Here is a 27,940-nt window from a genome sequence, read left to right as displayed (position 1 = left end):
GAGTGCATCCGATGCATGTTCACTATGGAAAGTTCAAAGGGAAACCTACTTATCCAGATGCAATCAGTCTTTGCTTGATGATCACATACTTGTCCATAAAACTTTTATGAAAAATAGCCATTCCCCATTCATGTGGGGGATTTTTGGTTTCATACTATATGAAAGAAGTGTGAATGGAAAAATAAAGAGTAAAATGGTGGAGAGAAGGAGACATTAAAATGGAAAGTGTACTCCCAAATTAGAAAGTTTACTCTTTCACCCACATTGGTGAAAGAAGAGATCTTGGAAGTGTTTATAATCAAGAACACTTACTCCATATGATAAGTGAGGCAAGAAATAAGAGATGACTCGCGCCGTCATTATCGCTCGCTCGGCTTGGCTTCGGCTTCGGATTTGGATTTGGATTTAGATTTATCAAATGATAGATCGATGACATCTATCTTTTTGGACAAACTTTATTTGACAAAATTTGATCAATGACAAAAAACGCAGGATTTTTTTTGTGTGTTTAATACTCCATTTATATGCATGTAGTAACAATAACAGATGCAATGTTCGAACTGAACTGATGCTTCAGAAAAGTTACATTGTTTCAAACTGATGCTTCAGAAGGATATAATTCTTCAACGAAATGACACACTGATTCATGAAATGGCATGCCTGTTCGAAACAGACACACTATTTGGACAAATGGACATGAATTTTCAGAAAAGGTTACACCTTTTGAATGAACCATTTCCACTTTTCAGAAAAGGCATCTTGTGGCTATATAAGTCTGCTTTCATCCACAGGTTTTGGTACGAAATTTCAGAATAAAAACACTCTTCTTGCCTTAAAAATATTCTGTGTGATTACTCAAAATGTTCAGTGAGTTCGAAGATATTCTAGTTGTTTGAGGTACCGCTACAATTGGATTGTTTGGTCATTTTATCCTGGGAGGAAAACTCCACAGCCTCGGTACAGTGAGGGGAGTTTTTTCCTTTAGGAAAGTCTGTGAATTCGGGCGACTTGGCCATTTCTGTTTCATCTTAATTTCTGAAAATAAAATACACTTCTAAGAAAGATCACTTTGATCTTGTGTTGATGGTATTTTTTGTACTTCATTGAGTTCTTGTTTTTAAACTTAAAATAGTTGAAGTTGTTGTTCTGCATATACAAATTTTACGTACCCGTATAAGGAAATAACGGAAAAGATACCATACCTTTTAGAAAACAATCAAAACAAACATGGTTCTCTTGGTAATCATACCATACCATGGGAAACCACCATCCAAACAAACACTTAGGAGTCTTCAATTTTTTTTTCAAGTTTAGGAACCTTTTTCGATAGGTTTGTTCATAGTTTTTATCATTATTAGAATTGCCTTTTTCGGGGACAAATATTTTAATTATTTCTTTCTTGAAGGAAAAGTTTTAAGGTTTTACAAATAAAATATTTTTTTACCAAAAATAATTGAATAGCATCCATCTGTAAAACGTTTAGGTAGGGGAGATTATCCTCTCAAAAGTAGTTATATTTTTATCCTAGCTTTTTCAATATTTGGTCACTTGACCAATTGCTGTAGATGTTTTGCAATTGTTAATTTTTGATTGATGTTATATTATTTCGATTCTTGATTTTTTAGGTTTACAATTTTTTTCGGCTATACAAATTTTATGAGTTAAAGCTAGCTTTCGTTTGTTGATCCAGAATCAAATCATCAGAAACTTTAGTTCCCTAAGTGGCGAGCCCCTTCTCCTCAAACAACGCAAGTGTATCTAGATCGATCGTAAATTGATAAGAAGAAAATAAACATTAAGAATTTAAGATAGATGGCTACACTGCATACAAGTATACCTACAAAAGTGACATGCAAGGTAAGGATATAAAACTATTTAGAACCTCCGTTTCATATTTTTCAGCTTTTTGCACATGCCACACATTCAGCAGTAGAGGGTTATCATTGGAATAAAGTAAGTACTAATTTCCCTTCTATTTTTGTTTTTATGTTTAGCTTTTATATTTTATCTAGAATTATGAAATGTGTTCCAGAAGTATTAAATTCTATCCAGAAATATTAAATTTTACTCTAATTATTTTTAAAATTAAAAAAAATAACAACAACGACAACAACTTCAGTATATTCCTACAATATGGGATCGGGAAAGTTAAAGTGTAACATCCCAAAATTTTTGCCTTCAAATTTTTTTTCACCTTTGAGCTTACTTCCCAGACTACAACTCACCTAATGAGTCATAAGGTCTCCTTATGGGTCACAGGGCTCGAGTCGTAGGGTGACTAGTGAAATTTGTTAAAGTTTCTATCCTGGGTATGCTTAAGACCATACGAGTCATCGTGAGACATTACGAGTCATAATGTTGGACTCGTAGTGTCACACCTCAAATCCTATTGGTGCGGACTGGCACCCGTAACCGAGGAGGCCCAGGAGAACCAGCTCATAACATTATACTTCCCATGCACACCTCTACGACAACCTAAAATTTGGACAGCATCATGTCGCATATAAAAGAAAATAATCACCTGTATAAGCTCGAGCACACATATATATGTATATACAATACTTGGCCATTAAATCCATCACGCCTATTAATAAAACACCACCTTGACAGTACATTAGGTCTACAAAGCCGCTAGACAATACACAGAGTTCAACTAAGGTCGGGACACACCCCGCCATATAGCTAACTTCTATACAATACCAAAAGTGACTGGATATCCTGGCTTCTACTTATGCGGTGTATGAGCTGAGGTACCTGTGCCTACAGCATGAAATGCATGTCCCCCTCAGTACAAAATATGTACTGAGTATGTAAAGCTGTAGATAATAACATATGATATAGGAGCTCAATAGAAATCAGAAACAAGTGGATAAATCGTAATAGGAGTGGACCACACTTACTATAACTTGTGACAACCTGTACATTATATTTATTCAATCACTTTACCTTCGTTCTTATCATCTTTGTAATCATTACTGTACTGTACTGTGACCATTAGGCTGCCTCCAGTACATATCAACTGGGATTGACCCATGATAGGCTTATGCCCCTGGGATACCACCCATAAACACATAAATAGGGATCAAACCCATGATAGGCTTATGCCCCTGGGATACCACCCGATAAGAGAGAACTTCCATCACTTAGTTCAATGAATCTTTGAGATTGTTATTTCGGTCGACACCGCATTTTTGATACTTTTAAACAATGATACATCAATAAGAGGCATATAAATAGACCATCAATGCAATAACAATGAAGTAAGAACTCATTGGCACATCAATGAAGTATTTTGGAGTCATCAATGCCAAAACAATGAAGTAGGAACTTATTGGTATATCAATGAAATGTTTTGGAGTCATTAATAGCTCATGGATCTTGTTTGAGTAACCGGATATCTTTTGACATTCATTAGTGCAATAAACATGTAAGATTTGGAAGACAGGTAAGTATTGGAATGTCTTGACATCTTGTAGGGTGGAAATAAGTTCATTGGTAACGTAGGACATCATACAAAACCATTATGGATCACATGTTATTGAATAACTTTGGAAACTTTCTTAATAAATAATTGTTCACTTTCATGCCAAAGATATGGTATAGAGTATGCTTTACATACTTGACTGTCAACCTTCAATACTAGTCCCAAATGGACTTTCCGTCTTTTCGGATTACTTATCTACAATGAACATATATAACAATCTAGTATTAGCAACCAAATGTCATAATTCAATTATTTGAATTCACCAAACTCGTGGTTGAGTAGTAAGCCTTAATTACACCATAAATGGTGTCACTTTAACCCTCTTATACTCCAATTACATTCACATGCCATGCATATTCATACAACATCCTCCAATATCAAGTTTGGATTCATTTATTCTTCCAACCAACCCATTAAACTAAATTGAGCCATAGACATAAATAATCATCAATTCAATATCACCACATCCACCTTCCATAACTCAATTACCATATCCACCTTTCATAAATTAATTACTATATCCAGCTTCCATAACTCAATTACCATATCCACCTTCCACAATTCAATACAACCAAACTATGCACAATAGTCCATAACCCTATTTCCATCACTTTTCAATAATAACCAATACATATAATCCTCTATCACACATATACATATGGAAAAGAACAAAGACAAACAATATTTATACTTTAGAATTCAACTCTTGATTATGCAATCCTGTTTGCAAAAATAATAGGTGCCGTTCGAAGCTCTCGAGATGACAAACGCAGTTATCAGATTACTTTGGAATTTCTACGATTGAATCAAAAGTAATTTAAAGGTCAAATTTGGCTAGGGTTTGTTCTTTCTCAATGGTTGATGATGAAAATGAGTTTTTGAACTCATATACATGTATATATACACATATTCCCGTCCATAATATAATAGAAAATGACCAAAATACCTTTAAAATTTAAATAATGTCAAATCTGTCCTTTGGTGGACTGTTTTGATAAGATAAAGTTGATCGACCATAACTCTTTGCTCCAATATCGGATTTAGGTGAAATTGCTATCATTGGAAGGATAATTCAAAGGGATTTCATTTCATATAATGTAGGCCACCTAGTTCGTCCTGTACAAGGAGTTATGATCGTTTGAAGTTGACCCTAAAAATCTGTTTTGTTAGGCTGAAGTAAAACGAGTATAACTCCTTACTCAGACGTTGGATTTGGATGAAATCAATTGCATTGGAAAGAAGAATAAAAGATATTTCTTTTCATAGGTCGAAGCTCTCCCATTTCATTATATTAAGGGAGTTATGATCGTTCAAAGTTGACCCAAAAATTCGGCTGGCCTCAGTAGCTTGTGTGCAGGAAATTTCCTGAACATTTACTATTCCCAAATATCCCGGCTACCATTTTATAGTTTCGAACGTTCTTGATTATATTCGAAACCTATCCGTTTTTAGAAATCTTTATATCATTGGAAATCTTATTCAATAACCTTCGCATGAAACCATCAACGGGAAAATTTCGGTATAAATAAAATAAAAAAATTAATTCCATATAAATAAGACCAATATACGTACCTGAATACGGGGTGTTACATCCTTACCCCCTTTAGGACATTCTTCCTTGAATTTTAGTGTAGTTATTCAACCGAAACAAGTTCAAGTCCATCATTAATATTCAGATCATCACATAAAACTATGCATATATAAAAAAAACTTACTTGTTAATGTTCTAACTCTGTTTCTTGAACTTTCTCTTCATCTTTGAACAAATGAGGGTACTTAGATTTCATTGCTTCCTCAGCTTCCCATGTAATCTTTTTCCTTTGACGATTTCTCCAACGTACTTTCACAGATGCTGTCTCCTTATTTCTCATCTTCTTAACTTGGCGATCTAGAATAGCAATAGGCACTTTCTTATAGGTAAGATCTTCCACAACTTGCACATCCTCAGTAGAAGTGATATATGATGGATCTCCGATGCACTTTTGAAGCATTGACACATGAAATACCGGATGTACTGATGAGAGCTCGTAGGGTAGCTCTAATTCATATGCAACTTGTCTAAACGGGCCTATATAACGTGGACTCAAATTCCCTTTCTTGCCAATTGGTGGTACCTTCAAAAATACCCAATCACCTATAGAAAACTCTAGCCCTCTCCTTCTACTATCCGCATATGACTTGTGTCGACTTTAGGCTATTTTCAGTCGTCGCTGAATTACTTTAACCTTCTCTATGGATTGATAAATAAGATCCGGTCCGAACAAAAGTGTTTCACCCACTTCGAACCATCCTATTGGTGATCTACACTTCTTTCCATATAAAGCTTAATATGGTGCCATTTTGATACTTGAATGATAGCTATTATTGTAGGTAAACTCAATAAGAGGTAAATGACCATCCCAGTTGCCCTTAAAATCTATTACATAAGCTCGTAGCATATGTTCAAGTGTTTGGATGGTACGTTCTGCTTGTCCCTCTGTTTGAGGGTGAAAAGCTGTACTCCACTTCACTTGTGTTCCCAAACACCTCTGAAAAGACTGTCAAAAGTTTGCGGTAAATTGGGTTCCCCCATATGATATAATAGAGATTGGCACTCCATGTAATCGGACTATCTCTTTAATGTACAGCTTTGTATACTCTTCAAATGTGTAAGTGGTCCTAACTGGTAGGAAATGTGCGGATTTGGTAAGCCTATTAACAATCACCCATATAGAATCAAACTTCCGGGATGTACGAGGCAAACCAATAACGAAATCCATGTTGATCATGTCCCACTTCTAGCTTGGAAGATCAATGCATTGCATATAACCTCCTGGTTTTTGGTGCTCAACTTTAACTCTTTGACAATTTGGACATTCAGCTATAAATTCTACAATGCTCTTCTTCATGTCATTCCACTAATACATATATTTCAAATCTTGATACATTTTGGTTGATCCTGGATGAATGGAATACCTTGAACAATGTGCTTCTATCATAATCTTCTTTCTTAGCCCGTCTACATCCGGCACACACAATCGGTTTTGGTATTGAAGTACTCCTTCTCGCGTAAGCTCAAATGCCTTGGTCGCACCACTCTGAACGTTCTCCTTAAGCTGTAATAAAATAGGATCTGCATATTGCTTCTCTTTCACTTCAGCTACTAATGAAGATTCCGCAGCATTATGTACGATAAGCTCTTTATCCGGAGTTTCAAGAAGGCGTACTCCCAAACTAGCTAATTGGTGAAGATCTTTAATCATCCCTTACCTTTCTATAGGTGCCATCATATCCTTACGACTTAACGCATCAGCTACCATATTTTCTTTTCCTGGATGGTACAAGATATCAACATCGTAGTCCTTTAATACTTCAAGCCATCTCCGCTGCCTTAAATTTAGATCCTTCTGATTAAAAATATATTGCAAGATCTTATAGTCAATATATATATCAACATAAACCCCATATAAGTAGTGGCGCCATATCTTTAAAGCAAAAATAACTGCTGCCAGCTCAAGATCGTGTGTAGGATAATTTTTCTCATGTGGCCGAAATTGTCTAGAAGTATATGCTATTACCTTACCATGCTGAATCAATACATATCCTAAACCAATTCTGGAAGCATCACAATACACTGCATACCCTTCGGTGCCTTCTGGAAGTACCAACACGGGTGTAGAAATCAACTTGTTCTTTAAATCTTGAAAACTCTTCTCATAGGCATAATTCCATTGGAATTTGGATGCTTTATGGGTTAGCTTGGTTAAGGGTGCTGAAATGGAAGAAAAGCCTTCAACAAACCTTCTATAATAACTGGCCAACCCAAGAAAACTATGAATCTCCGTAGGTGTTGTGGGCCTTGGCCAGTTCTTCACAGCTTCCATCTTTTGAGCATCAACCTTTATCCCTTCACTAGATACAATATGACCCAAAAATGCCATTGACTTTAACCAAAACTCACATTTAGAGAACTTTGCATAAAGCTTACAATTACGAAGAGTTTGCAATGCCCGTCGTAAGTGATTGGCATGGTCCTCTTCTGATCTAGAATAAACTAGAATATCATCTATAAAAACTATCATAAATACATCCAGGAATGGCTTAAACACCCTATTCATCAAATCCATAAAAGCTGCGGGTGCATTTGTTAGCCCAAATGACATAATTAGAAACTCATAATGACCATACCGTGTTCGGAAAGCTGTCTTGGGTATATCCTTCTCTTTGACCCTCACTTGGTGGTAACCTAACCTCAAATCAATCTTAGAAAAATACTTGGTGCCCTGTAACTGATCAAATAAATCATTAATTCTTAGGAGAGGATATTTATTCTTAATAGTCACCTTATTCAATTGCTGATAATCAATACACATCCTCAGCGAGCTATCCTTTTTGCGCACAAATAATACTGGTGCTCCCCAGGGGGACATACTAGGCCTTATGAATCCCTTCTCTAACAAATCTTTCAATTCTCGTAATTCTGCTAGGGCTATTCTATATGGAGGAATGGAGATTGGTTGGATGCCTGGTATTACATCAATACCAAACTCTACTTCTCGTTCAGGAGGTAAACCTGCAAGATCTTTAGGAAATACATCAGAAAATTCATTTACCACCAGAACAACGTGAAGAGTTGGTGGCTCAGCTTCTGTATCCCTTACTCTAACTAAATGATATATGTATCCCTTGGAAATCATTCTTCGTTCCTTAAAATAAGAAATAAATATACCTCTTGGCGCGCCAATTTCACCTTTTCATTCAAGGACTGATTCATTTGGAAAATAGAAATATACCTTTTTCTGCAGCAATCAATTGTGGCATAACAAGATGCCAACCAATCCATACCCATTATAACATCAAAATCTACCATTTCTAACTCCATAAGATCAGCCATCGTATCACGACCATGAACAGTTACTATGCAGTTTCGGTAAACCCTTCTAGCTCTAATAGATTCCCCAACCGGTGTGGACACTTCAAATAGCTTAACTAACAGTTTGGGTATTCTTTCAAACTTTCCAGCAACCAATGGAGTAACATAAGATAATGTATAACCAAGATCAATTAAGGCATATACATCGAATAAAAAGATAGACAACGTACCCGTAACCACATCTGGGGAAGCCTCTAAATTTTGTCAATCCGCTAGAGCATACGTACGATTTTGAGCCCCGCTAGAACTCATGGATCCTCTATCACCTCTAACACGACCCATTGGTTGTGCACCCCTTCCTGAATAAGGCATCGATGGTGATGATGCAACAAATGTCCTCGTAGGTTATGCCATACCCCCTAATGCCCCTTTGTGGGCATTCTCTCATTATATGCCTCGACATACTGCACCAAAAGAAAACATTGGTCCCCATCCAACATGCGCCCAAATGATACCTTCCATATTTATTGCATGGCTCTCGAGGATGTCTCGATTGGCTCATATTCCCTTGCCCTTGGTACCCAACTATCTGCGAACTCTGACTCTCACTTCTGTGCCTAAATTAATTTCTTCTGGACCCTTGGAACTATGGTGGGGCACTAGCTACAGAATAAGAAGATAATGGCCTAGGTGGTCTAGCAGAAAACTGTGGTCTGAACCCTCTTTGGGATGCCATGAACTGCCCAGTAGATCTGGCCCTCTTGGAATATCCTCTTTCTAATTCCTGTGTTCTTCTCCTCTGCCTCTGATCTTCCATTTCTGTGCAAAAGCTTGGATCCTCGCTATGTCCATATCTTTGTTCAAAGCAGCAATAGTACAATCTCTAACCAAATATGGATCCAGCCTATCCACATATTGATGAACTCTGTCATCCATAGTAGCTACAACATTAGGAGCATATCTTGATAAGGAATTAAATCAAAGACTGTACTCCCTCACGCTTATATTCCTCTGATGAAGATTTAAAAACTGATCTGCATGGGCCTTACAAATCTCTAATGGAAGATAATGATCAAGAAATGTCTCTTTGAACTCTTTCCAAGTAGCTGGGGGTGCATCAATACCCCTAGATTGTTTCCAGTCCTTGTACCAATATATAGCCTCCCCTTTGAATCTATACGCTACTAACTCCACTGTCTCTCTACCTGTTATATGCATAACATCTAAGGCCCTTTGAATTTGATCAATAAAGTCTTGTGGGTCCTCGTTAAGATCCGATCCAGTAAAAGTAGGAGGATCCATCTTAAGAAAATCCTGTGTTTGAAAGCTAGTCGCCCTATCAGTACCACTAGGATCCGTGGTAGGAATGGCTTGCCTTGAGCTTTCCCAGCAACTATACAAGTCAAAAGTTGCACTACATTTCTAAAATGTTGATCAGCAGCATTAATAGGTGGCTCTGGGGATATAGTTCTCCTCCCCCTTATTTCTTTCGGAGTGGAAGAAGTTTCTGATGCATGCTCAGCTGGAGCCTCACTTTGATTAGCTGGTATAGTGGGTGACTTACTTGTCCCCTCTCCGGTAGCCATATCTACTTGTTTACCGGTATTCTTGCTTCTGGTAACCGGCATCATTACTATAATAAGAGAAACAAATAGATTCAGTGGTCAACTATGACTTCATATACAATATAGGCTCTATCGCACGATCTAAGACATGAAGAAAAGAAACAATTCCTAAATGTTCATAGCCTCCTGTTTATAGATGTGGTGCATGACACACCGATAAATAAGACTCTACGTAGACACGGCTTTGTAGACTCACTAGGACGAACTTCTCTGATACCATTCTTTTTACACCTCAAATCTTATTGGGGCGGACTGGCACCCGTAACCAAGGAGGCCCGGGAGAACCAGCTCATAACCTTATACTTCCCATGCATACCTCTATGACAACCCAAAATTCGAACAACATCATGTCGCATATAAAAGGAAATAATCACCTGTATAAGCTCGAGCACACATATATATGTATATACAATGCTTGGGCATTAAAGCCATCACGTCTATTAACAAAACACCACCTTGACTGTACATTAGGTCTACAAAGCCTCTAGACAATACACAGAGTTTAACTAAGGTCGAGACACACCCCGCCATATAACTAACTTCTATACAATACCAAAAGTGACTGGATATCCTGGCTCCAACTTTTGCGGTGTATGAGCTGAGGTACCTGTGGCTGCAGTATGAAATGCAGATCCCCCGTGGGGGACGTTAGTATGAAACATGTACTAAGTATGTAAAGCTGTATATAATTACATATGATATATGAGTTTAATAGAAATCAGAAACAAGTGAATAAATCGTAATAGGAGTGGACCACACTTACTAGAACTTATAACAACTTGTACATTGTATTTATTTGATCACTTTACCTTCGTTCTTATCATCTTTGTAATCATTACTGTACTGTACTGTACTGTGACCATTAGGCTACCTTCAATACATATCAACTGGGATCGACCCATGATAGGCTTATGCCCCTGGGATACCACCCATAACACATAAATAGAGATCGACCCATGATAGGCTTATGCTCCTGGGATACCACCTGATAAGAGAGAACTTCCATCACTTAGTTCAATTAATCTTTGAGATTGTTATTTTGGTCATCACCGCATTTTTGATACTTTGAAACAATGATACATCAATAAGAGACATATAAATAGACCATCATGCAATAACAATGAAGTAAGAACTCATTGGCACGTCAATAAAGTGTTTTGGAGTCATTAATGCCAAAACAATGAAGTAGGAACTTATTGCTATATCAATAAAATGTTTTGGAGTCATTAATAGCACATGGATCTTGTTTGAGTAACCGAATACCTTCTGACATTTATTAGTGCAATAAACATGTAAGATTTGGAAAACAAGTAAGTATTGGAATGTCTTGACATCTTGTAGGGTGGAAACAAGTTCATTGGTAACCTAGGACATCATACAAAACCATTATGGATCATATGTTATTAAATAACTTTGGAACCTTTCTTAATAGAACAATTGTTCACTTTCATGCCAAAGATATGGTATAGAGTATGCTTTACATACCTGACTGTCAACCTTCAATACTAGTCCCAAATGGACTTTCCGTCTTTTTGGATTACTTATCTACAATGAACATATATAGCAATCTAGTATTAGCAACCAAATGTTACAATTCAATTATTTGAATTCACCAAACTCGTGGTTGAGTAGTAAGCCTTAATTACACCATAAAGGGTGTCACTTTAACCCTCTTATACTCCAATTACATTCACATGCCATGCATATTCATACAACATCCTCCAATATCAAGTTTGGATTCATTTATCCTTCTAACCAATCCATTAAACCAAATTGAGCCATAGATATAAATAATCATCAATTCAATAGTATATCACCATATCCACCTTCCATATCTCAATTACCATATCCACCTTTCATAAATCAATTACCATATCCACCTTCCATAACTCAATTACCATATCCACTTTCCACAATTCAATACAACCAAATCATGGAAAATAGTCCATAACCCTATTTCCATTACCGTTCAATAACAACCAATACATATAATCCTCTATCACACATATACATATGGAAAAGAATAAAGACAAATAATATTCATACCTTAGAATTCACCTCTTGATTATGCAATCCTGTTTGCAAAAATAATAGGTTCCGTTCGAAGCTCTCGAGATGACAAACACAGTTATCAGATTACTTTGGAATTTCTATGATTGAATCAAAAGTAATTTAAAGGTCAAATTTGGCTAGGGTTTATTCTTTCTCAATGATTGATGATGAAAATGAGTTTTTGAACTCATATACATGTATATATACATATATTCCCGTTCATAATATAATAGGAAATGACCAAAATGCCTTTAAAATTTAAATAATGTCAAATCTGTCCTTTAGTGGACTGTTTTGATAAGCTAAAGTAGATCGACCATAACTCTTTTCTCCGATATTGTATTTGGGTGAAATTGGTATTGTTTTAAAGATAATTCAAAAGGATTTATTTCATATAAAGTAGGCCACCCAGTTCGTCCTGTACAAGGAGTTATGGTCATTTGAAGTTGACCCTAAAAATCTATTTTGATAGGCTGAAGTAAAATGAGTATAACTCCTTGCTCAGATGTTGGATTTGGATGAAATTAATTGCATTGGAAAGAAGACTCAAAGATATTTCTTTTCATAGGTCGCATCTCTCCCAGGTCATTATATTAAGGGAGTTATGATCGTTCAAAGTTGACCTAAAAATTCAGCTGGCCTCAGTAGTTTGTGTACAGGAAATTTTCCTGCCCATTTACTATTCCCAAATATCCCAGCCACCATTTTATAGTTTCGAACGTGCTCGTTATATCTGAAACCTATCCATTTTTAAAAATCTTTATATCATTGGAAAGCTTATTCAATAACCTTCGCATGGAACCATCGACAGGCAAATTTTGGTATAAATAAAATAAAAAAATTAATTCCATATAAATAATACCAATACACGTACTTGAATATGCCAATACACGTACTTGAATAAGTGGTGTTACACGTAGTCTTACCAGTGAGGTGGTCCCTTGTTTCTGTTGTGGTTACGACTAGGACCCAATGCATCATAAGGTCTGTGTATGAGTTATATGGTATGTCTCGTAAGGTTAACAGTGGGGATATCTTAGGTCACTAGTCAGACCACGAGTCATGGTGAAAACTCGTAGCCAGTATTTCTGGGTCGTGACGTTACCCGTGATGACTGAAAGATTTTTCCTTTACTTTAAGTGAGGGTATTCCATTCATTTTCCTCTTTCCCACTTAAGACCCATACCATAAAATACCTTGGGGGCTTTATTTCAACCTTTATCAAATCAAACACACTCTTAAACTTTCTTAAACTCTGAAAGCATGAACAAGTTGGGGTTTCTAGGGGTTGGACATCGAGAGCTCCAGGGGTAATTTCTCTCCATAATTATGATACTTTCAAGCCTTTAATCTCTTTCCTTAAGCCCGTTTTCTCTATAAGCATGTGTTTCATGTTTATTTATATGAATTTGAATGTTGGATTGATTTGGATTAAGGGTATTAGAATGAATGTTTCTTAAATTGGATTCCCATGATTTTGAATGTATTGTTTATGTTTTATCAATGGTTTTTGAACTAATTGGGTGCATGGGTGTAGGAATAGGAATGACATCAAGGCATTCCCCTAAATTGATAATTTTTGTTGGAATTTGATTTTAGAAATTGTGTTCCCTCATCCTATTTATGTAATTGGCTTTGAAATATAGATTGTCACACAGTTTGACTTACTTACCTATACTATAACATTTCATAAATGGTTAAATAGATGAAAAGGATTTTAAAGGCCTTGTTGGCTATGTTTTTTATTTTAAAATTAATTTAATGAACAAAGAAGGTTGAGGTTTTCTCCAAAATAATTTAATGAAAAAATTGGTCGAGGCATTCCCTAAGTTGATGAAATTGGTATGACATACTTATAATCTTGCAAGCGTAATGGTATGACGATACCTGTGGTTGATACCTTAACGGATAATTCCTTAATTAAATAGATGGGTTATGTGAAACTTATTTTAATTGGGCTTAAAGGGGGTTGTGCAACTTGCCATAGAAGGTGGAGGTCCTGGGGGGACCAATACTGGAAACAACCTTTGCCAGCGTGAGGGTCTTTATGACCGTATGCACAGTTCACACTTATATATATTTTGGATTAGCTGGTGTTGAGGCATTTCCTGGCACTGTATCCCCATACGATACAAGGAACAGAGAGACTTCTTCTTTTCCTGCATAGTGATTAGGTGATTTTAGAGTTTTTCGTGAGTCAGTTTGAAGTAATGAGCCTTCTTCTTCCAAAAGGCCTGTTGCTTCTTAGTTTAGATATGTCATAGCCTACCTTTTAATTCTTTTAGCTATAGTCGGGTGCATGTCCCGACTTAGGTTGATGTTGGTTTTGTTTTAGAGGATTTTTGGATTACTATGGATTAGGATGGATGTTAACATTCTTAGATTTCTTTCATAGCTAGTTGCTTAAATATCTTGTTATATATTTAAAATTCATCCATTGCTAGTGGTATTATGTTTTGGTTGGCTAGGGTAAGGGGGGTGGTCTTCATTTCTCGACGGACTTAAGATATCTATCAAGGCCAGGACCTAGTTTGCGTCGTGACAAGCTTGGTATCAGAGCATAAGTTCATAGTCAATTGGGTATCCACAAAGCCGTGTCAAGTAGAGTCTCTCTTATGGGTGTATAGGCGCCACACTTTTAAGGGAGAGACTATGGGGAATTTAGGAATGATTCCCTTTCTTGTGGTCTATATTTTGGGCTGTAGAGTCTAAGGTCCTTAAATCTCCTCTAATTCCATTTGTTAGCATTTTAGATCATGCCTTCCCAAAGATTTGATGCTCGTGGAAGCTCCTCTATTCCACTTGAGGACAATGTGGATGAAACTCACCCTATTTATAGAGTTCAGACCTGGTCTAGGGTCCCAACTCCTAATTGTACTACTCCACATAGAGTTCCATCAGTCCCTACTAGTCTTCCTCGAGCTGATGATGTTCATGCCCCACTGCCCAAAGAAAATATTTTTAATGTTAAATTTTGTCAATCTATTCATCTACTGACTCAGTTGGTGACTTCTTAATTTTTTTAGCCTGACCATGTTAGTTATGCTACTCCATCTTCTGAGCTTACTAGAGTTGGCCGGTTTACGAGGCTGAACCCTCCGACATTTACAAGATCTAAGGTTGAGGTAGATTCTGAAGGTTCTGTGAATAAAATGGAAAAGATATTCAAGGTGATGTATGCTAGTGATTTGAGGGTATGGAGTTTACTGCATATCAATTGAAAGATGTAGCTTATCAGTGGTATGAGGAGTGGGATAAGTCGAGGTGTGATAATGCAGAGTCAACATTATGGTATGTGTTTTCTGGTGCATTCCTTGATCGTTTCTTTCCTCAAGAGTTAATGGAGGCAAAACTGAGGAGTTTATAAACTTGAGGTAGGGAAAAATGATTGTGAAAGAGTATGCTTTGAAATTTCATCAGTTGTATTGCTTTTCCCCGGTGTTGGTATCTAGCATGAGGGCTAGGATGAGAAAGTTTTCTTTGGATTTGTCGTGTGACTTAATACTAGAGTGCAAGGCTGCTATGCTGAACAATAATATGGATATCTCTAGGTTGGTGGTTTATATACAATAAATTAAGGATGAGAAGAAGAAACAAATAAAAATGAGAGAGTGGTAGAATAAGAAACTCAAATATTCAGAACAGGGTGGATACCAGCAAAACAATGGTAGAGATAGTAAATAGTGTTAAAAGAAGAAGGCTTGGGGAAATTCTATTTCTTATTCTATAGTTAGTGCCACTTATCCTAAGCCATTTGGAGATTTTTGATTTCAGGTTGATAGTTGGTTTAAGACCCAGGGTGCCCAGACCCAGGCTAGTAGGGCTCAGTCAACTCTATCATATCTTCTTTGTAGATTTTATGGATAGATGCATCGTGGTTATTATTGTGGCGGGCCTGGTCATTTTTAGAGGAACTGTCCGTCAGGCAATGTTGCCACTGGAGCTAATAAGGTTTTGATTTATACTTTTTTATCTTCTGTGCCAAAGGGTTCTACTTCTAGTACTGACGCGGGTCAAAATCATTTTTATGCTCTTGCCACCAGTCAGGAATATGAGGCATCTCTTGATGTTGTCACTGGTACGTTATAACTTTTCTCTCATGATGTGTACTGGTTACTTGATCTGGGGTCTACTCTTTCTTATATGACCTCTTATGTGGCTGTTCATTTTGGTTTTGGCCCCGGGTATATCATCGATCCCTTTTCTTTGTCTACCATGATAGGCGACTTTATTGTGGCTATAAAGGTTTATAGGGGTTTTGTGGTATCTATTTGTGGTCGGAAGACATTGGTGGATCTAATAGAGTTGGACATGTTAGATTTTGATGTGATATTGGGGATGGATTGGCTTTATTCATGCTACTCTTTAGATTTTGATGTGATATTGGGGATGGATTGGCTTTATTCATGCTACTCTTCTCTAGATTATCGGACTCGTAAGGTCAGTTTCCAATTTTCAAATGAACCGGCAATGGAATAGGAGGGAGGTTCTTAAGGAAAGGTTCATTTCGTATCTTAGAACCCAGAAGTTGATTACCAAGGGGTGTCTATATCATCTAGTTCGAGTTAAGGATTCTAATGATGAGGATCCCATTTTGCAATTTTTTCTCGTGGTTAGTGAGTTTTTTTATGTGTTTCCTGATGATATTTCTGGTATTCCTCCAGATAGGGTACATAAAGTTTGGGATTGATCCTCTATCGGATAGCCATCCTATATCTATCCCTCCTTATAAAATGGCTCTGATTGAGTTGAAAGAACTTTAAGAGCAGTTAATGGATCTTCTTGATTAGGGTTTCATCCACCCTAGTGTGTCTTCGTGGGGTGCTCCCGTACTCTTTGTGCTTAAGAAAGATGGGTCTCTTTTGATGTATAGAGATTATTGACAACTGAATAAGGTGATGGTGAAGAATAAGTATCATTTTCCTAGGATAAATGATCTCTTTGACCATGTTTAGGGTGCTAGATGCTTCTCTAAGATTGATCTTCGGTCAGGTTACCATTAGTTGAAGATTAGGGGGCAGATATCCCTAAGACTGCCTTTTGAACCTGATATGGTCATTATGAATTTCTAGTGATGTCATTCGGGTTGACTAATGCTTCGGCTATATTTATGGATCTCATGAATTGGGTGTTTAGATAGTTCTTAGATTTGTTCATGATCGTGTTTATTAATGACATCTTGGTATATTTTAAGAGTAAGGAGGACCATGCCAATCACCTTCGAGTAGTATTGAATATTCTGAAGGATCAACGATTGTATGCCAAATTTTCTAAGTGTGAATTCAGGTGAAGCGCTATGACCTTTCTTGGTCTTTTTGTTTCTAGTGTGGGGATCATGCTGGATCTAGAAAAAGTTAAAGTGGTTAAGAGGAGGCCTAGACCCACAACTCCAAGCGACATTCAGAGTTTCTTAGGTTTAGTAGGATATTATCAGAGATTTATGGAAAGTTTTTCGTCTATTGCTTCTCCATTGACTAAGTTGACTTAGAAAAAGGTAAAGTTTTTGTGGTTTGATGCTTGCGAGGTTAGTTTTGAGAAGCTGAAGGATAAGTTGACTTTTGCACCAATATTAACTCTGTCGGAGGGCACCGATGGTTTTATTGTGTACTATGATGCATCCTGTGTGGTACTGGGTTTTGTGTTGATGCAATATGGTAAGGTTGTGGGCAATGCCTCTAGGCAGCTGAAGGTGCATGAAAGGATTTATCCGACTCATGATTTAAAGTTGGCGGTTGTCGTGTTTGCGTTAAAGATTTGGCATCACTATTTGTATGGGGCTCATGTTAATTTGTACTTAGATCATAAGAGTTTATAGAACGTGTTTATCCAGAAGGAGTGGAATCTTAGGTAGAAGAGATGGCTTGAAATAGTCAAGGACTATGGCATGAGTCTTCATTACCATCCAGGTAAAGCTAATGTAGTTGTTGATGCTTTTAGCAGGTTATCTATGGGTAGATTATCTCATGTGGAAGAGGAGAAACAAGGATTGGCGAAGGATATTCACTGTTTGGATAATTTGGGAATTTGTCTTTTGAACTCCGAGGATGGAAGAGTCTTTGTACAAATAGTGGTTATCTCTCAATGCCAAGGTGAAGGAGAAGCAAGTTTTGGATCCTGTCCATATGCAGATTAAGTTTGGTGTGGGTCAGTAGAAGGTTATGGCCTTTGAGATTGGTAATGACGGTATCTTTAGGTACTAAGGTAGATTGTGTGTTTCTGATATTGATGGGCTGCAGGAAAGGTTCTTGATTGAGGCTCATAAGTCAAAGTTTATAGTTCATCCGAGTTTGACGAAGATGTACCATAATTTGAAGGAGATTTATTGGTGGAGCAATATAAAAAGGGATGCGGCCAATTTTATGGCTAAGTGCACATTTTGTCATCAAGTGAAGGTAGAGAACTTGAGGCCTAGATGGTTATTCTTGAATATATGTCCCATGAAGAAAGTGATGAAGTTTAGGAAGAAGGGGAAGCTCAGTCCTCATTATGTTGGCTCATACGTGATTTTGAGAAGAGTGGGCAGTGTTGCTTATGAATTGATTTGCCTTCGAGTTTGGGTTCCGTTCATCTATTTTTTCATGTGTCGTTATTGAAAAAATATATGGGTGATGCTTCTTTGGTAGTACCTATTGAGGATATTGGTATTTTGAATTCCTTTTCATACGAGAAAGTCCAAGTGGAGATTTTGGATAGGAAAGTCCGTTGATTGAAGACCAAGAATGTGGCTTCGGTGAAGGTTATATAGAGAAAGCAAAAGGTTGAAGAAGCTACTTGGGAAACTGAAGAGGACATGAAATCTAGATATCCATTCTTGTTCCCTAGATTAGAAAATCATGCTTAAGGTATGTGTTTTTCTTATTTTGATTTCTAACTTTGTTAAAGGAAATTATGGTTGTGCTTCGGTCTTAAAATCGTGCTAATGGATGCCTTGACTTTTCATTTGGGGATGCATGATTGTAGGGGATAATGTAACACCCTAGATTGTTGCCTTTAAAAATTTCTCGACCTTTGAGCTTACTGCCCAGACTACGACGCACCTAAAGAGTCGTAATGTCTTCTTACGAGTCGTAATGTCTTCTTACGAGTCACAAAGCTTGAGTTGTAGGATGAACAATAAGATTTGTCAATGTTTCTATACTGGGTATGATTAGGACCATATGAGTCATGGTAAGACATTAAGAGCTATAATATTGGAATCGTAGTCTAACCAGTGTAGTGTTCCCTTATTTTTATTGTGGTTACGCTAGGACCCTATGAGTCTTAAGGTTCATGTATGAGTCATATGGTACGATTCGTATGGTCAATAGTCGGGACATCTTTGGTCACTGGTCAAACCATGAGTCGTGATGACGACTTATAGCCAGTCATTATGAGTTATGACATGACCTATGACGACTGGACGGTTTTTTCTGTGCTTTAAGTGAAGGTATTTTAGTCATTTCCCTCTTTCCCCATTTAAGACCCACGATCATAAAACACCTTGGGGTCTTTATTTTTATCCTTTATCAAATCAAACACACTCTTAAACTCCCAAAGCAAGAACAAGTTAGGGTTTCTAGGGGTTGGACATCTAGAGCTCCAAGTGGTGATTTTTCTCCATAATTGTGATACTTTCAGGCATGTAATCTTTTTCCTTAAACTTGTTTCTATAAAAGTATGTATTTCATATGGATTTGAATGTTGGATTTATTTGGGTTGAGGGTATTGGAATGAATGTTTGTTTGAATTGGATTCCAATGATTTCATATGTATTGTTTATGCTTTATCAATGGTTTTTGAACTAATTGGGTGCATGGATGTGGGAATAGGAATGAGGGTCGAGGCATTCCCCCAAATTGATAATTTTTGTTGGAATTAGTTTTTGAAAATTGTGTTCCCTCAACCCACTTTTGTAATTGGTTTTGAACTATGGACTGTCACATGGTTTGACTTACTTATCTATACTATTGTATTGCATAAATGGTTAAATGGATAAAAAAGGGTTTAAAGGCCTTGTTGTCCATGTTTTTAACTTTAAAAGTGATTTAATGAACACAGGGGGTCGGAGCATTCCCCCAAATAATTTAATGAACAAAGAGGGTCGAAACATTCTTCCTAGTTGATGAAATTGGTATGGCGTGATTATAAGCTTGCAAGCGTAATGGTATAACGATACCTGTGGTTGATGCCTTAATGGATAATTCCTTGGTTAAATGGATGGGTTATGTGAAACTTATTTTAATTGGGCTTAAAGGGGGTTGTGTAGCAAGCCGTGGAAGGCGAAGGTCCGGGGGGATTGATACTGGAAACCACATTTGCCGACATGGGGATCTTTATGACTATGTGTATTGTTCACTCCTATATATATTTTAGATTGGTTGGGGTCGAGGCATTTCCTGGCTCATCTTTGAATTTTTCTGGTTCGTGTGGCTAACATACACTGGGACTTTTTCAGCAGGAGAGATGAACTCATATAGCCCGCGGGTGCCCTTAGGATGATTAGATCTACACAGTCTAGGTTAATGGTTTTAAATCTCATGCTAAGCCTTGTTCTCTATCCCAACATCTTATATATATATATATATATGCATGTATGAAAACATGTACATTGAATTTTGACTAGATTTTGAATTGACATTATTTTATCCTTATCCAGAGTTAGATGCTAGCGCTCACCCTGCTAATCGTATCCGGACACTATGTCCCTACCAGATGCATGGAAGGAGACACTTTTGCTTTTATTTTATAGTGATTAGGTGATTTCAGAGTTGTTCGCGAGTCAGCTTGAAATGGTGAGCCTCCTTCTTCCGAAAGGCCTGTTTCTTCTTCGTTTAATTATGTCATAGAGTACCTTTTGGTTCTTTTGGCTATAGTCGGGGGCATGTCCCAACTTAGGTTGAGGTTGGTTTTGTTTTAGAGGCTTTATGGATTACTGTGGATTTGGATGTATGTTAAAGTTCTTAGATTGCTTTCTGAGCTAGTTGCTCAACTATCTTGTTATATGTTTGAAATTCATCCACTGCTAGTGGTGTTGTGTTCTTATTGAATAGGGTAAAGGGGGTGGTCTTCGGTCCTCAACTAACTTGATATATCCATCACGGCCAGACCCTGGTTCGGGTCGTGACAGTAAGTGTATGCAGTCCATACTACTACCTCAGATGAAGTAGAGAGGTCGTTTTTGATAGAGCCCCAACTCAGAACAGATAACAGTATAACCAACAAACAAATAGAAAACATAAAAACACACAACGAAAATTGGATAACATACCGCTAGATAATAATGAAAAAAAAGGCACCCACAGGTAATATTATAAACTATCTATTCGAAATTAAAGACAACATCGAAACACCACCAGCAAGCAACTACAGGCGTAGATACAAACAAAAGAACTCTACCTACTAAGATAGACGAACTCCTACTCACTAACCGTCTATCCTAATCTGCCTCATTTACACCTCCCAATCAAGGGTCATGTCCTCCATAAACTCTATCTGCTCTATATCATGTCTAATCACCTTCCTCAAATATTTCTTCCGCCTACCTCTACCCTGCCTAAAACCTTCCATAGCTAGCCTCTCAAACCTTCGAACAGGAGCACCGTGCTCCTCCTCATTACATGCTCGAACCATCGCAACCTCACTTTCCGCATCTTGTCCTCTACCGAAGCACTCCCACCTTCTCTCGAATAATCTCATTTCTAACCCTGTCACACCTGGTAAGTCCACACATCCATCGCAACATCCTCATCTCCACCACCTTCAACTTCTGGATGTGGGAGTTCTTAACTGGCCAACACTTCGCCGCATACAACATAACCGGTCGGATAGTCATTCTGTAGAGCTCACCTTTAAGCTTAGGAGACACCTTCTTATCACACAAAACCCCCGAAACCTAATATTTCATTCTTCTAATTTTTAAAATTCTTTTTACCACTTCTAAATTATACAAAACTTTTATATTTTGTGAGTTTTTTTTTCTTTTTAGGGTTAGGAGTATTTGTTATTATGAATTTTATCTTTGAGAATCTTATGAGTTTAATACGATAAAAAGTTTTATAAAAAGTGGAACAAAATTGCCATAAGCCGAAGCTTCAAAAGGAGAACAGTAGAAGAGAATAACTAAGAAAATAACTACGAAACTCCTTTGATTAATACCCTAACAAAGTGTGTTCGGAGTCTTTTTCAGAATAACTAACAAAAGAGAAAGAAAAAGAGATCAATTAAGCTAACTCTTTTAATTAATATTCTTAATAGAGAGGATTTTGAATTATATCCAACTTGCTGGAAGATATCTATACTTCTTTTCCCATACAGAAATATGAAATTCGGATACATGTAGCAAGTTCATGTCCTGAAAAAGTAACTAATTGAGTGATGTTTTAACAAGTAAATTAACATCCAAAGTCATAAAAGAATTGTCGTATGTCCCGAAAATAGATTGTTAAGAGTTAGACTTGATTTTTGGATATCTACTTTAAAAGAAACTTGTGTAAAATTTATCTATGCCAACATATGTTCATAGATATGTTTGATGGGTTGATCTTGATGGAAATGAATTTTATATATGAATTGGATTTTTTTTCATGAATAATTATTAATTTTTCATGATAACTAATTTTTTATTTATGTTCAAGTATGTATTTAGCTTATCCTTCAATTAGAGTACTACACATATCACTAAATTAACATCAACTTTATAAAACTGTTTGGCTTCAAATTAAAAGTTTTTGGTATTGTTTTGATTTTTGTTTTGTAAACATATACGTACCACTTAAAATGTATCATTAGCAATTTAAGTTTTGTATTAAATAATTTGAGATAAACGTGTAACGCATGTTTTCATAGACTAATAAATTACAAAATGGGAAATTGAATTCTTATCAATAAGGTGAAAGTTCGTAGTCATCCAATTTACTAAAATTTTTTAATTGCGTAAAGGGTGATGTAGAATGAAAGGAGGCCAAACAGAACTTGGAGACAAGTTCAACGGCCAAGCCATACCAACCTAGCAAATCTATTAGCTAGGGATCTTAGAAATTTCAGTCACCGCAACTTAAAAAGTTTTTTCCTTACTATAATAAACTATAGTAATCGCCTGATGTGTATAATAAGTATACAATCAATGGTGTCTATTGATATATAGACATGCAACATGTTGAGAAACTAGTAAGGCATTATTATATCCTCAAAACCCAACTGGCTAGCTACTGTTATGAACCACTACAATAGCAGTAACGTTCGTGTTTGGCTGTTTGATCATAAAGTAAAATGTTATCCTCATATTACTTCGATGATGATTGATACATGCCACCTGTCGTAATTGAAACCTAAATACTAATTTAGGAGATTTACATATTTTTTCAATATACTAATTTAGGATACGTGCGTTGCACGTGTAAATGACTACAAAACAATGGTTAAAAGGCTCCTATTTTTAACTAAAATCATTTAAGAGTCACTTAAACGGAAAAAAAGATTCATATTATAGCCAAAATTATTCATATAAAAGCATTTATTCTCTTCAAAGTGGAGTTTAGTATTCCCCTTATATATAAGCCAACAAGGGTTGTACTATCATAGCATGAAATGATTGTACATCATGCTCAAGAGTTGTACTATCACACCATCAAATGATTGTACATCATGCTTCACAGAATATACCAGGGAGATTTTTAATTTATTTCCTTTTCTGGCCCTTTTTTTATTGATGGTGAGGCACCTAGAATCCACGTGTTAACTATCAATTACGTGGTATATATATTGAAGAATTCAGCTAAAAGTTTCACCTACTGTGTATCTATAACATTTCCCTTTTACAGCTCTCCCTGGGAAAATTGAAATTGCTGGTACGAGTTCTCTTCTTCTTCTATCTGTAGAAAATTTGTGACTTCTTGATTTCACACTTTGGTCGCTACAATTCTTCCAGTTGTAGTTGTGTTTATGGTCCGTTGTTTTGAAAATTTAGACATGCATGTTTGCAATTATGCCTTAATTGGATATGATTGTTTTCAAATAAGTGTTTATTTTCCGTTCTTTAGAAAATTTTGACATGCATGTTTCCAATTCCGCCTTAATTGGATATGGCTGTTTGAAAATAAATATCTTTGGTTGTGTAAACTGGTATGTATGGAGTAAGTATGGTTGTGTGAGTTGATATGTATGGAGTATGGTTGTGTAAATTGGTATGTATGGAGTAGAAATTAGTATGAACCTAAGATGTTTGGTGAAAAGAAAACATTTTGTGAGCAGTATTTCTTTCGTTTGCTTTCATTACTTCAATAGCCGGTAATGTTATCTGCTTTTTACGCTCGAAACTATATTACTAATGTTCAGATTATCTGGTAGACAATTTGTGCCTTATTATTGCTGGCACAGATTGAACACAAGGCAGTGCTCATGCTAAATTGTGTCCCGCTGTCTTTTCAGTATACTTGGCCTTAAGATCGAGCATCGATAAGATAATAACCGACACTCCTGACTGGATATGCAAGGTCCAAATCATCGACATCAGTCGAGAGAGAAAAAGTACAGAGAAGCAAATTCAATTTCAAAATCTCATTTTAGAGGATGAACAGGTATACGTCCAAACTTGGCAACCAATTCACTATTAGTATACAGACACCAATTGCAACATGGAACTTGATCGGCTCTTTGATTGGGACAACAACATCTAAGACTTGATTGACAAATTTGATCTTTTGAAGCATGTAACTTTTTTATTAGCATTCCAGCTTCTCTGCATATGTTTTCATGCTTTATAACTTCACCTTCATTCTTGGAAAGATTTTGTTATTACAAAAGGCTCTTGCTTTTGATAGGAATATAACTTGTATTGTTTCCTCTGAATACAGAATAAACTTTGATCCTGAAGATCTATTAATTTGGGGTACCTGTTGCACTCAATTTTTCCAGATTACAGATTACTCTTTTTAGCATAAACTTGACTCTTAACTTGAGAAATCTCTAAATTTTTTTTCTAATCTTATGAATTGCTGTATTATTTACTATAATATGACACTGCACTTCCTTATCAGAGTAAGACCAAAAGAAATATATCTCTAAAGAAGGCAACCAATAAAAAATCATTTGAACATCAAGACACCAAAGAAATCCAAGAAAATCCAACCTACTCCAAAAATGGTTATTTTGTTTACCTACACGGTATGAATGATTTCAATTTTACAGGGACAACAAATCAGGGCAGCTGTGTATGGCGATGACATTGTTATACCTATCTGAAATGGCCATTACAGTTTGCTTGCAGGAACTGTCCTCTTTTTTAGCTGACTTTTGCCTACTGGAAAATGATCAATTTCTTTTTGGACGGCTCTGAGTCAACACACTTCTACTCAATATGCATGACCAGCCATTTAAAATTAGGGAGCAGTATAACAAATTGAATGCAGATTTAGCAACTTCTTGTGCCACTTCACTGCTCTTGACTTAGTGGCAAGGAAATATACCACTTTCAGCTAGACTCTGGTATACACGTATTAGAACAACATCTTATTTATTGGAAGCCTTAGAAACTTAACTTTTCTACACTAAATGAAGTAGTTGTAGATTATACTAGCTTTAACTATATTAAGGCCACTATTTACCAGCTAAAGTAAAAGTATTTCCCAGATTCCAAGTCACTGCTGCCTCTGCTAATTATTTTAAAAGAACATTCACATGCTTCCTTTTTTGTCGGCCGAATCTGTGAACTATGGATTGATTTTAGAAAGATGATTCTGGTGGTAATTCACTTCCTGGCAGGCATAGAGATGATGTAGAAATAATGATGGCTCCAACAAAAGTATCCTAGAGGAAGAACTACAACAAGATGCAACCATTGTGCTGCCTCAGGTCATCACAAGTGTGGAAATAGAAATTAAATACAGTAAATTTTGTTGGGATCTATCTTCTTTTAAGTAATTCAAATATAAGACTTTCCTCACTTATTTCTTGAATTTTTAAAATATCTAATTTTGGGTTTATGGGAGAAACTCTAATCAATATTCTTTTTTTGTGGTTTTACTTTTATATTTGTGTTAGGTTAGAATATGTGAATGTGCTGCTTATGTCTCGCAGTCCACCTGGATACAATCTGGGACTTGGAGCTTTTCTCGCATGGAGATCATAGTCTTGCTTAATCATTTCTAAAGCATTATATGACACCAATTACGGACTGCCAACTTTGGTAAACAAGGTCAATTCCGAAGCCCATTTGTTGGAGCGACACCTATGATGTCAGAAGGTTGGAATTAGTGAATTACGTTTTGGTTTTGGATTGGATTAAGGGAGAAACAATGCTATTAGATGATGCTGGTGATATGCTTCTTTTATAGAAAGCCGCCGGATCGACTTCTCGAGATCTCTGAGTGGGTTTACGGTATGTTGCTGCTTTTCTCAGCCTAAAGTTTCCATTTTTTAGCTCATTAACTCTGTTTGATGTTTTCTTCCAAAAACTACATTTTAGTTGGGAGTTACCTTGCTTTGATCATGCTCATTAATTTGAATACTTATGTGTGTGTTAGCTATATTTGGAATTATAGCTGTTGCTTTCCAGTATAAGTGAAGTGTTAGTATCCTATATTTTAGTGGCGCCAATCGGTTGTAGCTTCTTTTACCTTAGAAGTTGAAGCTAAGATTTTTTTCATGCAGCTTTTCTTCTTGAAGAACTATATTACTCTCTTCATTATGATTAAAGTAGGCAGTTCTTCGGAGTGATAGTTTCTTTGGGGTGATGAATTATTGAAATTTTTGCACCTCATACTTGCAGTTTTTGATTGTTGCTTCTCCACTGACGTGTTGGATGAAGATGAGTACAGGACATATATGGGAGGGATTGTCGCTCAGTTGCAGGACCACTATGCAGATGCTTCTTTCATGGTTTTAGAGCTGCTTCATCTTTTGTCACCTCTGAATCCACAGTCACCTAGCTTAGGTATCTCCAGAAAAATTTTTGGTTCAGAATGGCTGCCATCAGATACACCTTTTGCCTTAGATACTTAGTTTTACTTTTCTATTTGATGGCGGGAGAGGCTGTCGGCCTGTACTTCACATCTATGGACAAAACCCTTCTTCAACAAGCCTTTGATGGCGTGATATTATCTTTCTTTGGTAATGGCCTCACAGAAATGGTGGCTCTATGTTGGTTCTTCATCTAACTGCCTGTCATGGATATTCCACTCAAATTGATATGTCAATCCATAACTTCCTATGTTTGTGTAATCCACTGTGCATATTACATATATCTATGCTGGATATAGCCACCAGAATCAAAGGCTATTCATTAAACTTGAAAGATACTAGCTTTCATTGAAATCCAAAATAGGAATAAAATAAAATATTGGCCCCGTGCTCAGCACGGGCCCGACCCTTCTATTGAAAAAATGAAGAAGAAAAATAAACAACGTATTGGTGAGAGCTAAGCAAAGATTTGCAAAAAGTTAAATAGAATTGTGATTTTAGCAAATAATTATACATCCTATGTTCCAACACCATTAACAACCAGGGACGGACTCACATGGAGTCCTCCGGGTGCGCGAGCACAAATTGAACTCGTATCGAACTTTATATATGTATATGGAAATTAAGAAAAAACGTATATAATCTAATCAGTGAGCAACCATAGTAAGAGTTCTTTGGTTAGCCTAGTTATTGTTTATGGGTGCTTAAGGCTATTTATTTCTTTTGGTCTTGAGTTCAATTCTCACTCAGCTCATATTTTTTTAATTTTGGTAACCAACTCTTCTCTCCTTATTCACTTTAAACTTTCTTTTATTTTTTTCTCCCTTACTCCTTCTGTTGATTGTTCGGACTCTACTATTTTTAAGCTAAGAAACACCCATGTCTAAAAAACCTGGATCCGTCACTGTCAACAACACCACACCACAAGTTTCAACAACGCCAACCCCACCAAAAACATCAATAACAGCATCAACAACAAAGAAACAAACAAAA

General features: G+C 36.5%; 1 non-coding gene across 8 annotated transcripts; it reads left to right on the top strand.

Annotated features, from left to right (window-relative positions):
• Positions 1-23,722: 23,722 nt before the first annotated feature.
• LOC107851865 lies at positions 23,723-27,736 on the top strand. 8 transcript variants are annotated; one of them, XR_001669202.2, is made up of 5 exons: positions 23,723-23,838; positions 24,419-25,474; positions 25,751-25,840; positions 26,030-26,366; positions 26,757-27,731. It is a non-coding gene; the product is annotated as an uncharacterized LOC107851865 (transcript). The 8 variants fall into 8 exon arrangements; XR_007048711.1 differs by having other exon boundaries at positions 25,751-26,366; positions 26,757-27,736; XR_007048709.1 differs by having other exon boundaries at positions 24,419-25,905; positions 26,757-27,733.
• The last annotated feature ends 204 nt before the right edge of the window (positions 27,737-27,940 follow it).

Source organism: Capsicum annuum, chromosome 12, assembly GCF_002878395.1.
Source record: "Capsicum annuum cultivar UCD-10X-F1 chromosome 12, UCD10Xv1.1, whole genome shotgun sequence".
NCBI lineage: Eukaryota > Viridiplantae > Streptophyta > Magnoliopsida > Solanales > Solanaceae > Capsicum > Capsicum annuum.
Note: the sequence above shows the minus strand (reverse complement) of the source record. Positions and strands in the feature narration are given on the sequence as shown.